Genomic DNA, 12,869 nt, shown 5'->3' with positions numbered 1-12,869 from the left:
AATACTTTAACATGCCTGAAATCAAACTCTTGATTTTTCCTAGGGCCGCTATACATTTGTTTTATGCAGATTAGAAAAAAGACTTATCTTTCTCTAGACAGAAGCTCCCTGTGTAGGGTGCACAGCTTTGGCTTCCCCCCCTTTTTTTTCCAACTTTCCTTAACTTCCTATAGACTTCTTTTCAGTTAATAGCAGCTCCATCTTTCTTGTTGTTTTAGTCAAATATTTTTGAGTTATCCTTGACTTCGTTCTTCTTTCCAACCATGCCCAATTAACCAGTAAGCCCTGGTGGATATATTAAGTTGGATAAGAGGGAAGAGAATCCTAGCTAAGGAATAGCAGCAAGACAGGGAGGCCAAAGAGCTCGAAACACATTTGAGGTAGCTCTCCAGCCTTGCTAACAGTTCAGCTTTGCCACTGGAAATGTCTTCCTTTCTACCTTTCATAGCCCAGCTCATCTTTTGCAGCTCAGTTCAAATAGGATCTACTTTTCTGAAATTTCTTTAACACTGTTTTTAGCACCAAACTATTCTTTTTACTGCTTAGCATTGTTTGTGTCTGTTTTGTTTTGCCTTGTTTTCCTTATCTGTGTGTAGAATGCAGATATTAATATTACCCAACTCATAGAGTTTTATGAGATTAAATTAATACTTGAAAGGTGCATTGAACAGTGCCTGGCACACAGTTAATACCAAAAAAAGTTAGCTCTTTTGATAAGGCAGATGATGTCACTGTCTTCCTAGTAGATTGTGTATCTCTGAGGGGTCAGTGGTGTTATCTGACTCATATTTTTTTTTTAACATCTTTATTGGAGTATAATTGCTTTACAATGGTGTGTTACTTTTTACTTTATAACAAAGTAAATCAGTTATACATATACATATATCCCCATATCTCTTCCCTCTTGCATCTCCCTCCCTCCCACCCTCCTTATTCCACCCCTCTAGGTGGTCCAAAACACCTAGCTGATCTCCCTGTGCTATGCGGCTGCTTCCTACTAGCTATCTATTTTATATTTGGTAGTGTATATATGTGCATGCCACTCTCTCACTTTGTCCCAGCTTACCTGTCCCCCTCCCCGTATCCTCAAGTCTGTTCTCTAGTAGGTCTGCATCTTTATTCCCATCTTGCCCTTAGGTTCTTCATGACCATTTCTTTTTTTGTTTTTTAGATTCCATATATATGTGTTACCATACGGTATTTGTTTTTCTCTTTCTGACTTACTTCACTCTCTATGACAGAATCTAGGTCCATCCAGCTCACTACAAGTAACTCAATTTCATTTCTTTTTATGGCTGAGTAATATCCCATTGTATATAGGTGCCACATCTTCTTTATCCATTCATCTGTTGATGGACACTTAGGTTGCTTCCATGTCCTGCCTATTGTAAATAGAGCTGCAGTGAACATTTTGGTACATGACTCATTTTGAATTATGGTTTTCTCAGGGTATATGCCCAGTAGTGGGATTGCTGGGTCGTATGGGAGTTTATTTTTAGTTTTTTAAGGAACCTCCATACTTTTCTCCATAATGGCTCTATCAAATTACATTCCCACCAACAGTGCAAGAGGGTTCCCTTTTCTCCACACCCTCTCCAGCATTTGTTTTTTGTAAATTTTCTGATGATGGCCATTTTGACTAGTGTGAGATGATATTGTAGTTTTGATTTGCATTTCTCTAATGATTAATGATGTTGAGCATTCTTTCATGTGTTTGTTGGCAATCTGTATATCTTCTTTGGAGAAATGTCTGTTTAGGTCTTCTGCCCATTTTTGGATTGGGTTGTTTGTTTTTTTGATACTGAGCTACATAAGCTGCTTATGTATTCTGGAGATTAATCCATTGTCAGTTGTTTCATTTGCAAATATTTTCTCCCATTCTGAGGGTTGTCTTTTAGTCTTGTTTATGGTTTCCTTTGCTGTGCAAAAGTGTTTAAGTTTCATCAGGTCCCGTTTGTTTAGTTTTGTTTTTATTTCCATTTTTCTAGGAGGTGGGTCAAAAAGGATCTTGCTGTCATTGATATCATAGAGTGTTCTGCCCATGTTTTCCTCTAACAGTTTGATAGTGTCTGGCCTTACATTTAGGTCTTTAATCCATTTAGAGTTTATTTTTGTGTATTGTGTTAGGAAGTGTTCTAATTTCATTCTTTTACATGTAGCTGTCCAGTTTTCCTTGCACCACTTATTGAAGAGGCTGTCTTTTCTCCACTGTATATTCTTGCCTCCATTATCAGAGATAAGGTGACCATATGTGTGTGTGTTTATCTCTGGGCTTTCTATCCTGTTCCATTGATCTATATTTCTGTTTTTGTGCCAGTACCATACTGTCTTGATTACTGTAGCTTGTAGTATAGTCTGAAGTCAGGGAGCCTGATTCCTCCAGCTCCGTTTTTCTTTCACAAGATTGCTTTGGCTGTTCGGGGTCTTTTGTGTTTCCTTACAGATTGTGCAATTTTTTGTTCTAGTTCTGTGAAAAATGCCATTGTTAGTTTGATAGGATTGCATTGAATCTGTAGGTTGCTTTGGGTAGTATAGTCATTTTCACAATGTTGTTTCTTCCAATCGAAGAACATGGTATATCTCTCCATCTATTTGTATCATCTTTAATTTCTTTCATCAGTGTCTTATAGTTTTCTGCATACAGGTCTTTTGTCTCCTTAGGTAGGTTTATTCCTAGGTATTTTATTCTTTTTGTTGCAATGCTAAATATGAGTGTTTCCTTAATTTCTCTTTCAGATTTTTCATCATTAGTGTATAGGAATGCAAGAGATTTCTGTGCATAAATTTTGTATCCTGCTACTTTACCAAATTCATGGGTTAGCTCTAGTAGTTTTCTGGTAGCATCTTTAGGATTCTCTATGTATAGTATCATGTCATCTGCAAACTGTGACAGCTTCACTTCTTCTTTTCCAATTTGGATTCCTTTTATTTCTTTTTCTTCTCTGATTGCTGTGGCTAAAACTTCCAAAACTATGTTGAATAATAGTGGTGAGAGTGGGCAACCTTGTCTTGTTCCTGTTCTTACTGGAAATGGTTTCAGTTTTTCACTATTGAGGACGATGCTGGCTGTGGGTTTGTCATATAGGGCCTTTATTATGTTCAGGTAAATTCCCTTATGCCTACTTTCTGGAGGGTTTTAATCATAAATGTGTGTTGAATTTTGTTGAAAGCTTTCTCTGCATCTATTGAGATGATCATATGGTTTTTATTCTTCAGTTTGTTAATATGGTGTATCACATTGATTGATTTGCACATACTGAAGAATCCTTGCATTCCTGGAATAAACCCCACTGGATTACGGTGTATGATCCTTTTAATGTGCTGTTGGATTCTGTTTGCTAGTATTTTGTTGAGGATTTTTGCATCTATGTTCCTCAGTGATATTGGCCTGTAGTTTTCTTTCTTTGTGAACATCTTTGTCTGGTTTTGTTATCAGGGTGATGGTGGCCTCATAGAATGAGTTTGGGAGTGTCCCTCTCTCTGCTGTAGTTTGGAAAAGTTTGAGAAGGATAGGTGTTAGCTCTTCTCTAAATGTTTGATAGAATTTGCCTTTGAAGCCATCAGGTCCTGGGGTTTTGTTTGTTTGAAGATTTTTTTTTTTTTTTTTGCCGACGCGGGCCTCTCACTGTTGTGGCCTCTCCCATTGCAGAGCACAGGCTCCGGGCGCGCAGGCTCAGCTGCCATGGCTCATGGGCCTAGCCGCTCCGTGGCATGTGGGATCTTCCTGGACCAGGGCATGAACCCATGTCCCCTGCATTGGCAGGCGGACTCTCAACCACTGCGCCACCAGGGAAGCACTGTTGGAAGATTTTTAATCACAGTTTCAATTACAGGGTTTGTGATTGGTCTGTTCATATTTTCTATTTCTTCCTGGTTCTGTCTCGGAAGGTTGTGCATTTCTAAGAATCTGTCCATTCCTTCCAGGTTGTCCATTTTATTGGCATATATTTGCTTGTAGTAGTATCTCATGATCGTTTGTATCTCTGCAGTTGCTACTTCTTCTTTTTCATTTCTAATCATACTGATTTTAGTCTTCTCCCTTTTTGTCTTGATGATTCTGGCTTGTGGTTTATCAATTTTGTTTATCTTCTCAAAGAACCAGCTTTTAGTTTTATTCATCTTTGCTATCATTTCCTTCATTTCTTTTTCATCTATTTCTGATCTTTATGATTTCTTCCCGTCTGCTAACTTTGGGGTTTTTTTGTTCTTCTTTCTCTAATTGCTTTAGGTGTAAGGTTAGGTTGTTTATTTGAGATGTTTCTTGTTTCGTAAGGTAGGATTGTTTTGATGTAAACTTCCCTCTTAGAAGTGCTTTTGCTGCATCCCATAGGTTTTGGGTCATTGTGTTTTCATTGTCCTTTTTTTGTAGGTATTTTTTGATTTCCTCTTTGATTTCTTCAGTGATCACTTGGTTATTAAGTAGTGTATTGTTTAGCCTCCATGTGTTTGTGTTTTTTACAGATTTTTTCCTGTAATTGATATCTAGTCTTATACTGTTGTGGTCAGAGAAGATACTTGATATGATTTCAATTTTCATAAATTTACCGAGGCTTGATTTGTGAGCCAAGATATGATGTATCCTGGAGAATGTTCCATGAGCACTTGAGAAGAGAGTGTATAATGTTGTTTTTGGATGGAATGTCCTATAAATATTAATTAAGTCCATCTTGTTTAATGTATCATTTAAAGCTTGTGTTTCCTTGTTTATTTTCATTTTGGATGATCTGTCCATTGGTGAAAGTGGGGTGTTAAAGTCCCTTACTATGATTGTGTTACTGTCGATTTCCCCTTTTATGGCTGTTACCTTTTGCCTTATGTATTGAGGTGCTCCTATGTTGGGTGCATAAATATTTACAATTGTTATATCTTCTTTTTGGATTGATCCCTTGATCATTATGTAGTGTCCTTCTTTGTCTCTTGTAATAGTCTTTATTTTAAAGTCTATTTTGTCTGATACGAGAATTGGTACTCCAGCTTTCTTTTGATTTCCATTTGCATGGAATATGTTTTTCCATCCCCCCACTTTCAGTCTGTATGTGTCCTTAGGTCTGAGGTGGGCCTCCTGTAGACAGATATATATGGGTCTTGTTTTTGTATCCATTCAGCCAGTCTGTGTCTTTTGGTTGCAGTATTTAATCCATTTACATTTAAGGTAATTATCAATTTGTATGTTCCTATTACCGTTTCCTTAATTGTTTTATTTTGTTATTGTAGGTCTTTTCCTTCTCTTGTTTCTCTGCCTAGAGAAGTTCCTTTAGCATTTTATGTAAAGCTGGTTTGGTGGTCCTGAATTCTTTTAGCTTTTGCTTGTCTGTAAAGGTTTTAATTTCTCCGTCAAATCTGAATGAGATCCTTGCTGAGTAGAGTAATCTTGGTTGTAGGTTTTTCCCTTTCATCACTTTAAATATGTCCTGCCACTCCCTTCTGGCTTGCAGAGTTTCTGCTGAAAAATCAGCTGTTAACCTTATGTTGGTTCCCTTGTGTGTTATTTGTTGTTTTTCCCTTGCTGCGTTTAATATTTTTTCTTTGTATTTAATTTTTGATAGTTTGATTAATATGTGTCTTGGTGTGTTTCTCCTTGGATTTATCCTGTATGGGACTCTCTGTGCTTCCTGGACTTGATTAACTATTACCTTTCCCATATTAGGGAAGTTTTCAACTATAATCTCTTCAAATATTTTCTCAGTCCCTTTCTTTTTCTCTTCTTCTGGGACCCCTGTAATTTGAATGTTGGTGCGTTTTATGTTGTCCCAGAGGGCTCTGAGACTGTTCTCAATTATTTTCATTCTTTTGTCTTTATTCTGCTCTGCAGTAGTTATTTCCACTATTTTATATTCCAGGTCACTTATCCCTTCTTCTGCTTCAGTTATTTTGCTATTGATCCCTTGTAGAGAATATTTAATTTAATTTATTGTGTTGTCCATCACTGTTTTTTTGGTGTTTAATGCTTCTAGGTCCTTGTTAAGCATTGCTTGTATTTTCTCCATTTTATTTCCAAGATTTTGGATCATCTTTACTATCATTATTCTGAATTCTTTTTTAGGTAGACTGCCTATTTCCTCTTCATTTGTTAGGTCTGGTGTGTTTTTACCTTGCTCCTTCATCTGCTGTGTGATTCTCTGTCTTCTCATTTTGCTTAACTTACCGTGTTTGGGGTCTCCTTTTCACAGGATGCAGGTTTAGAATTCCCGTTGTTTTTGGTGTCTTCCCCCAGTGGCTAAGGTTGGTTCAGTGGGTTGTGTAGGCTTTCTGGTGGAGGGGACTAGTGCCTGTGTTCTGGTGGATGAGGCTAGATCTTGTCTTTCTGGTGGGCAGTTCCACGTCTGGTGGTGTGTTTTGGGGTGTCTGTGGCCTTATTATGATTTTAGGCAGCGTCTCTGCTAGTGGGTGGGGTTGTGTTCCTGTCTTGCTAGTTGCTTGGCATAGGGTGTCCAGCACTGTAGCTTACTGGTCATTGAGTGGAGCTGGGTCTTGGTGTTGAGATGGAGATCTGTGGGAGATTTTTGCCATTTGATATTACGTAGAGCTGGGAGGTCTCCTGTGAACCAATGCCCTGAACTTGTCTCTCCCGCCTCGGAGGCACAGCCCTGATGCCTGGCTGGAGCACCAAGAGCCTGTCATCTGCACGGCTTGGAATAAAAGGGAGAAAAAAAGAAAAAGAAAGAAAGAAGAAGATAAAATAAAGTAAAATAAAGTTATAATAAAAATATAATTATTAAAAAAATTTTTTTAAGTGATTTAAAAAAAGAAAGAAAGAAAGAAGAGAGCAACCAAACCAAAAAACAAATCCAGCAATGATAACAAGCACTAAAAACTGTACTAAAACAACAACAACAAAAAGAAAAACGAACAAAAAAATGGACAGACAGAACCCTAGGACAAATGGTAAAAGCAAAGCTATACAGACAGAATCACACACAGAAGCATACACATACACACTCACAAAAGGAGAAAAAGGGAAAAAGAAATATATATCGTTGTTCCCAAAGTCCACCTCCTCACGTTGGGATGATTCGTTGTCTTTTCAGGTATTCCACAGATGCAGGGTACATCAAGTTGATTGTGCAGATTTAATCCACTGCTCCTGAGGCTGCTGGGAGAAATATCCCTTTCTCTTCTTTGTTTGCACAGCTCCCGGGGTTCAGCTTTGGATTTGGCCCCGCCTCTGCGTGTAGGTCGCCTGAGGGTGTCTGTTCCTTGCTCAGACAGGACGGGGTTAAAGGAGCTGCTGCTTTGGGGGCTGTGGCTCACTCAGGCCTGGGGGAGGGAGGGGTATGGGTGCGGGGTAAGCCTGTGGCGGCAGAGGCTGGTGTGACATTGCACCAGCCTGAGGTGTCGTGTGTTCTCCTGGGGAAGTTGTCCCTGGATCCCGGGACCCTGGCAGTGGCAGGCTGCACAGGCTCCCCGGAGGGGAGGTGTGGATAGTGACCTGTGCTTGTACACAGGCTTCTCAGTGGCGGCGGCAGCAGCCTTAGCGTCTCATGCCTGTCACTGGGGTCTGTGCTGATAGCCAGGGCTCACGCCTGTATCTGGAGCTCCTTTAAGCAGCGCTCTTAATCCCTTCTCCTCGTGCACCAGGAAACAAGAGAGGCAAGAAAAAGTCTCTTGTCTCTTCGGCAGCTCCAGCCTTTTCCCGGACTCCCTTCCGGATAGCCATGGCACACTATCCCCCTTCAGGCTGTGTTCACACAGCCAACCCCAATCCTCTCCCTGGGATCCGACTGAAGCCCGAGCCTCAGCTCCCAGCCCCCGCCCTCCCCGGTGGGTGAGTAGACAAGCCTCTCAGGCTGGTTGGTGAGTGCCGGTCGGTACTGATCCTCTGTGCGGGAATCTCTCCACTTTGCCCTCTGAACCCGTGTTGCTGTGCTCTCCTCCGCGACTCCGAAGCTTCCCCCCTCCGCCACCCGCAGTCTCCGCTCGCGAAGGGGCTTCCTAGTGTGTGGAATCCTTTCTTCCTTCACGTCTCCCTCCCAGAGGAGCAGGTCCCGTCCCTATTCTTTTGTCTCTGTTTTTCCTTTTTTCTTTTACCCTCCCCAGGTACGTGGGGAGTTTCTTGCGTTTTGGGAGGTCTGAGGTCTTCTGCCAGCGTTCAGTAGGTGTTCTGTAGGAGTTGTTCCACATGTAGATGTATTTCTGATGTATTTGTGGGGAGGAAGGTGATCTCCATGTCTTACTCTTCTGCCATCTTGAAGCTCTCCTCTCTGAGTCATCTTTGGATGCCCAGAATTTTTTGGCTTGAATTTATTATTTATTAATTTTATGTAAAAATCTTATAAATGCCCATGTTTATACATGTTGGGAAAAACACTTTTTCAGACTCCCCTAGACAGATTTCATTGTGTAATACACTTTTTAGCATGAAGAAAAGTACCCAATATTTTGAGTCCAAGTGCCTAAAAAGTTATGTAATATTTTCTCTGATGAGGTAGTGCTTTGCAATTAGCCTGGAGAACAGCTGTGGTCTCTGTTTATGGGACTCATCATTACAGTTGTTTCTGAGTATCTGTGGGGAACTGGTTCCAAGCCCCCTGTGGATACCGAAATCTGAGGATGCTCCATTATGTGAAATGGCATACTACAGTCAGCCCTCCAAATCTGTGGATTCTGAACCTAGGGATTCAACCAATCAGAATTCCATCTGTGGTTGGTTGAATCTGCGGATGTGAATATCCAGCATTTAACATAGTGCTAAGCACAGAGTAGATGATCGGTAAGTGTTTATTGAAGAGGTGGATTCATAGTATTGGGCATGCAGATGTTGTTGGATAGACATATATATGTATGGAGGCAGCAGTGGTGCATTGGAAAAAGGGCTGCAGTTAGATTTTATGGCAAAGCTGTGGCCCAGACTACACCAACTGCATGACCTTGGGCAAACGACTTAACCTTCTGAACTTTAGTTTCTTCAGCTGAAATTAGAGATAATATATCTCAGGGTAATGTTTTAAGGACCACTTGAGATAATGTATGTGAAAGTACTTGGTAATCTATAGCTCATGATGCAAATTAAGGTTGTTTGATAGTAAGGTTTGTAATTCAAAGTATACCTAGTGTAATTACAAAGCAGTGAGAGTTACTGTAAATTGTATAAGAAAATCAGTCCTGTCATTTAAAACTTACCTTTGTTATATAATGGATCCATATATATATATATGGATCTCTTTACTCTTTGTGTGGAAAGGTGACACATGGCTTATAAGTACTTTTCGCACATATAATGGAGGCTGTGAGAACGTTTCCACACTCTGCTCCCAGAAGGTTAGTTTCTGGCTTGCTTGAGTAGTCACAACTGAAGTCTGTTGTTCTTTGCAACATGGCTTCTTAGTCTTCTTCTACTTTAGAAAATCAATTTGTGGAAGATTACGTAGGCTGAGCACAATCAAACGTTATTTTGAAAGTAATTTGTAGATTAAAATTTAAAAAATCCAATTATTAATCAGTGAGAATATAGTTTTTTTCAAAATAAATTGCTAGGTGAACAAATCCACACAAAATCCTTGATACTTGAATAGCTTTCTCTTAGGTGCATTTTTATCAGCCAGTTTATGTACAGTGATGAGTGGTCAGCTTGAAATCTTAGTCACATAGAACCCATATCTCCCACATTCCTCACTGCTGTGGGCTGGTCTACCTGCACTGGTGTTTTTCAGCAAATCTCAGCTCTTAGGTCTAGTGCAGTCCTTGAGCCGAGAGTTGCTGCTCAGACAAAGTTTGTTCTTGCTCGTGCAGCTGTGTCTTACCCCATTTGTTAAGGGTTTCTTCCGTGTCTCCCCACAAAGGTAAATAAAGAACTGTTTTAGTATTCTGCTGTTGCCCTTTAAACCTGGCCACTTTGAAACATAATAAGCCTAGTGTCTATGTTGTAGTATTGATTACATTTCAGGCCCTGGGTATTGGTAATCTGTCTCATCATTTAGTGCTTATAAACATTGATGAAACTGCTCGAGGAGCCATGTGCGTCATCAGTGGCAGTTGCAGATCTCACAGTCATACTGAAGCTTATATGTTATTGGTTTTTTCTGAAGGATGTGACCCAAACATGACTACCTTGCAACTATTTAAGATATTTTATTGCTTTTAAACTTATTTTGAGACTAACTGTAGTTATGGCAGTTTCAAGAACATTTTAGTGGTGTTAGAGTGACTCTCAGTTGAGATTCATTCAGTTCTTTGTTTCACCCAGAAAGAGTTATATAGAAGGGTCTCTGCTTATTCTATGTAAGTAGGAAAATGATATCTAATATCATTGAATATGTAGTTTTGTATTTTTAAAATTTAGCCCAAGTTCTCATACACTCTGGATAATTCAAATTTGTGATTGGGGAAAGCAACATGATATCCAATTTCTATTTATAAAGTCAGGTGACTCTTTAGTTTCTGTTTGTGTGTGTGTGTGTGTGTGTGTGTGTACATTCCATTTCCTGGGGCAGTGAAGACCACTGACTCAGAAGAGGAAAGTCAGGAGTCAGCAAGGAAAACCCTTAGCTTATCTTTCCAAATTGTGTCCCAACACAAGTGGGAGGTATTGCTTGCAGTGCCATTGGCTACAAAGAATATCCTGTAAGTCTTCCTGTAGGAAGTGGCAACTTAACCTAAGTTTTGAAAGATGAGTGAGAATTAACCGGATCCAGAAGGTGGAGGGTGATACTGCTGGCTGGGGGGGTAGTGTATAGAAACATGGCATGAAATATCACATGTAATTGGGGAATTGTTTTTGGACTGGTGGGATCAAAAAGAAAATGTAGGGGAGTGGTGGGAATGAGCCTAGACCCACAGTTGGGCAAAATAATTAAGTTGTTGCTGAAGTAATTGTCATCATGATCATCGTTAACATCAATCATCATCACCACCACCACCACCGCCTTACTCTCACACCCACCATTGTTGTTATCATCATCCTGGCAAGTAGCATACCAGGCTCAATTAAGGAAGTGGCAGAAAGGGAAATGTTGAGGCAGTCTAATCTGTAGGATTTGGAGACCGATTTGATGTGGGGTGACTTATGCGTAGATGGGTTGTTGTACTTGGGCTGCATGTGGGACAGCCAGTAGAGATGTCAAGCAGGGATATGGGCATGCAGGACTGAAACTCAGCAGAGAGGTCTGGGATGCAAACAGACTTTGGGAATCATATCTGAAGCCTTTCTTCTTGTATTTCTTTTTTGCAAAGCATACAGGAGAGGAAATAAGGGAAGAGAGGGCGAACTATACATTTAGGGGGCTTGAAAAAATGTTAATGTTGTAGAAAGGGAAAAGGGAAAGAAGAGAGTTCAGAAAGAGGACAAAAAGGATTAAAGGGGAGTAGATTAATACAATGAGCAGCTCACAGAGTCACACAGTGTGTTTAAGGGAAGATGAGCAGCTATGTGAGTCTGGAGACAAGGCCATAGGAGGGGGTGTGGTGGGAGATGAGAGAGTTAAGTGCATTCTTTGAGTAACTGGATAACCTTGAAGGAAAATGGCCACTTGACTTAATACCTCTTGGGTTATAAATACTGATCATGGAGTTCTGTGAGCAAAAGGAGCAGACATGGGAAAATTTGGGAGCTCCTTAAGGAAGGTCAGAGCTAATAGTCAAAATAGATTTACATCACAAAGGCAGTTAGGGTAGCCACCCCTTATAATGAAGACCTGAAAAATTAAGAAGTAAAACATGAAGCATTTCCCACATTTCCTAATAGACAAGGTCTGTTGCTATATAGACATTAGATATGATATGTTTCATTTTGTGATTTTTGGCTCCTTGATTAGCAGTATTTGAAAATCAGCTTGAGGGTAATGTTGGAAGCACCATCCAGGTGACTATATTCATTAATCTTGTTACTGTCAGTGAATGGAATGCTCACACAGGCAGCCTCACTGAACCCTTGTGAAAATGTTCCTTTTCCATCTTGTTGAACCTTTGAGTTTCAGTGTTGATACACTGGCTGATTAATGCAAGTCTGGGCCAAGTCAAAGTCATGTACAGTGCAGCCAGCATTCCCTTGAATAATCAACTCTCATTTAGAAGGAAATGGAAAGTTGTTACAAATTAAACACTAAAGGGAAAGGAGGATGACATGTTTAATTGCTTGCTTTCTTGTCCCTTCTTAATGTGTGAGATGCCCTTATGAGAAGGGCTAGAGTAGACAGATTACATGGAAACAGCCATTTAACTATCCTCTGTCTCATCCTTATGATAATATTCATTCCTCATTTTATTTTTAATGTATTCCCTGTTTGTTACAATTTTTCAGCATCTGATTATACACAAGGAGTAACTGCCCCCCATATATCTGTCATTGGTTGGAAAGACAATTTTTTTGGGGGGGTCACTATGTAGTTTTCATTAGTTAAGATGAGGTCATTAGAGTGGGCTCTAATCTGACTGGTGTTCTTATGCAAAGGGGAAATCTGGACATAGAAATGCACATAGGGAGAACCCCATGCAAAGATGAAGGCAGAGATGGGGATGATGCATTTACATGCCAAGGAACGCTAAAGAATTGTCAGCAAACCACCAGAAGTTAGGGAAGAGGCATGGAACAGATTCTCCCCAACAGCCCTCTGAAGGAACCAACCCTGTTGACAGCTTGATCTTGGACATCTAGCCTCCAGAACCGTGAGACAATACATGTCTGTTGTTTAAGCCACCCAATCTGTGGGACTTTGTTACGGCAGCCCTAGCAAACTAATACAGAGATAATAGTCTGATATCAATGTTAAATTTCTTGGGTGTAAAAATGGGACTGTGGTAACACACAAGCGAATGCATTATTCTTAGGAGATATCTGCTGAAGGATTTAGGGGTCGTGTGTCATGATGTCAATAATTTACTGTCATATGGTTCAAAAATAAAAAAGTAAAAAGAAAGTCAGTATGGTAAAATGT

The sequence above is a fragment of the Mesoplodon bidens genome, assembly GCF_964165515.1.
Source record: "Mesoplodon bidens genome assembly, chromosome: 3".
Taxonomy (NCBI): Eukaryota; Metazoa; Chordata; class Mammalia; order Artiodactyla; family Ziphiidae; genus Mesoplodon; species Mesoplodon bidens.
Note: the sequence above shows the minus strand (reverse complement) of the source record.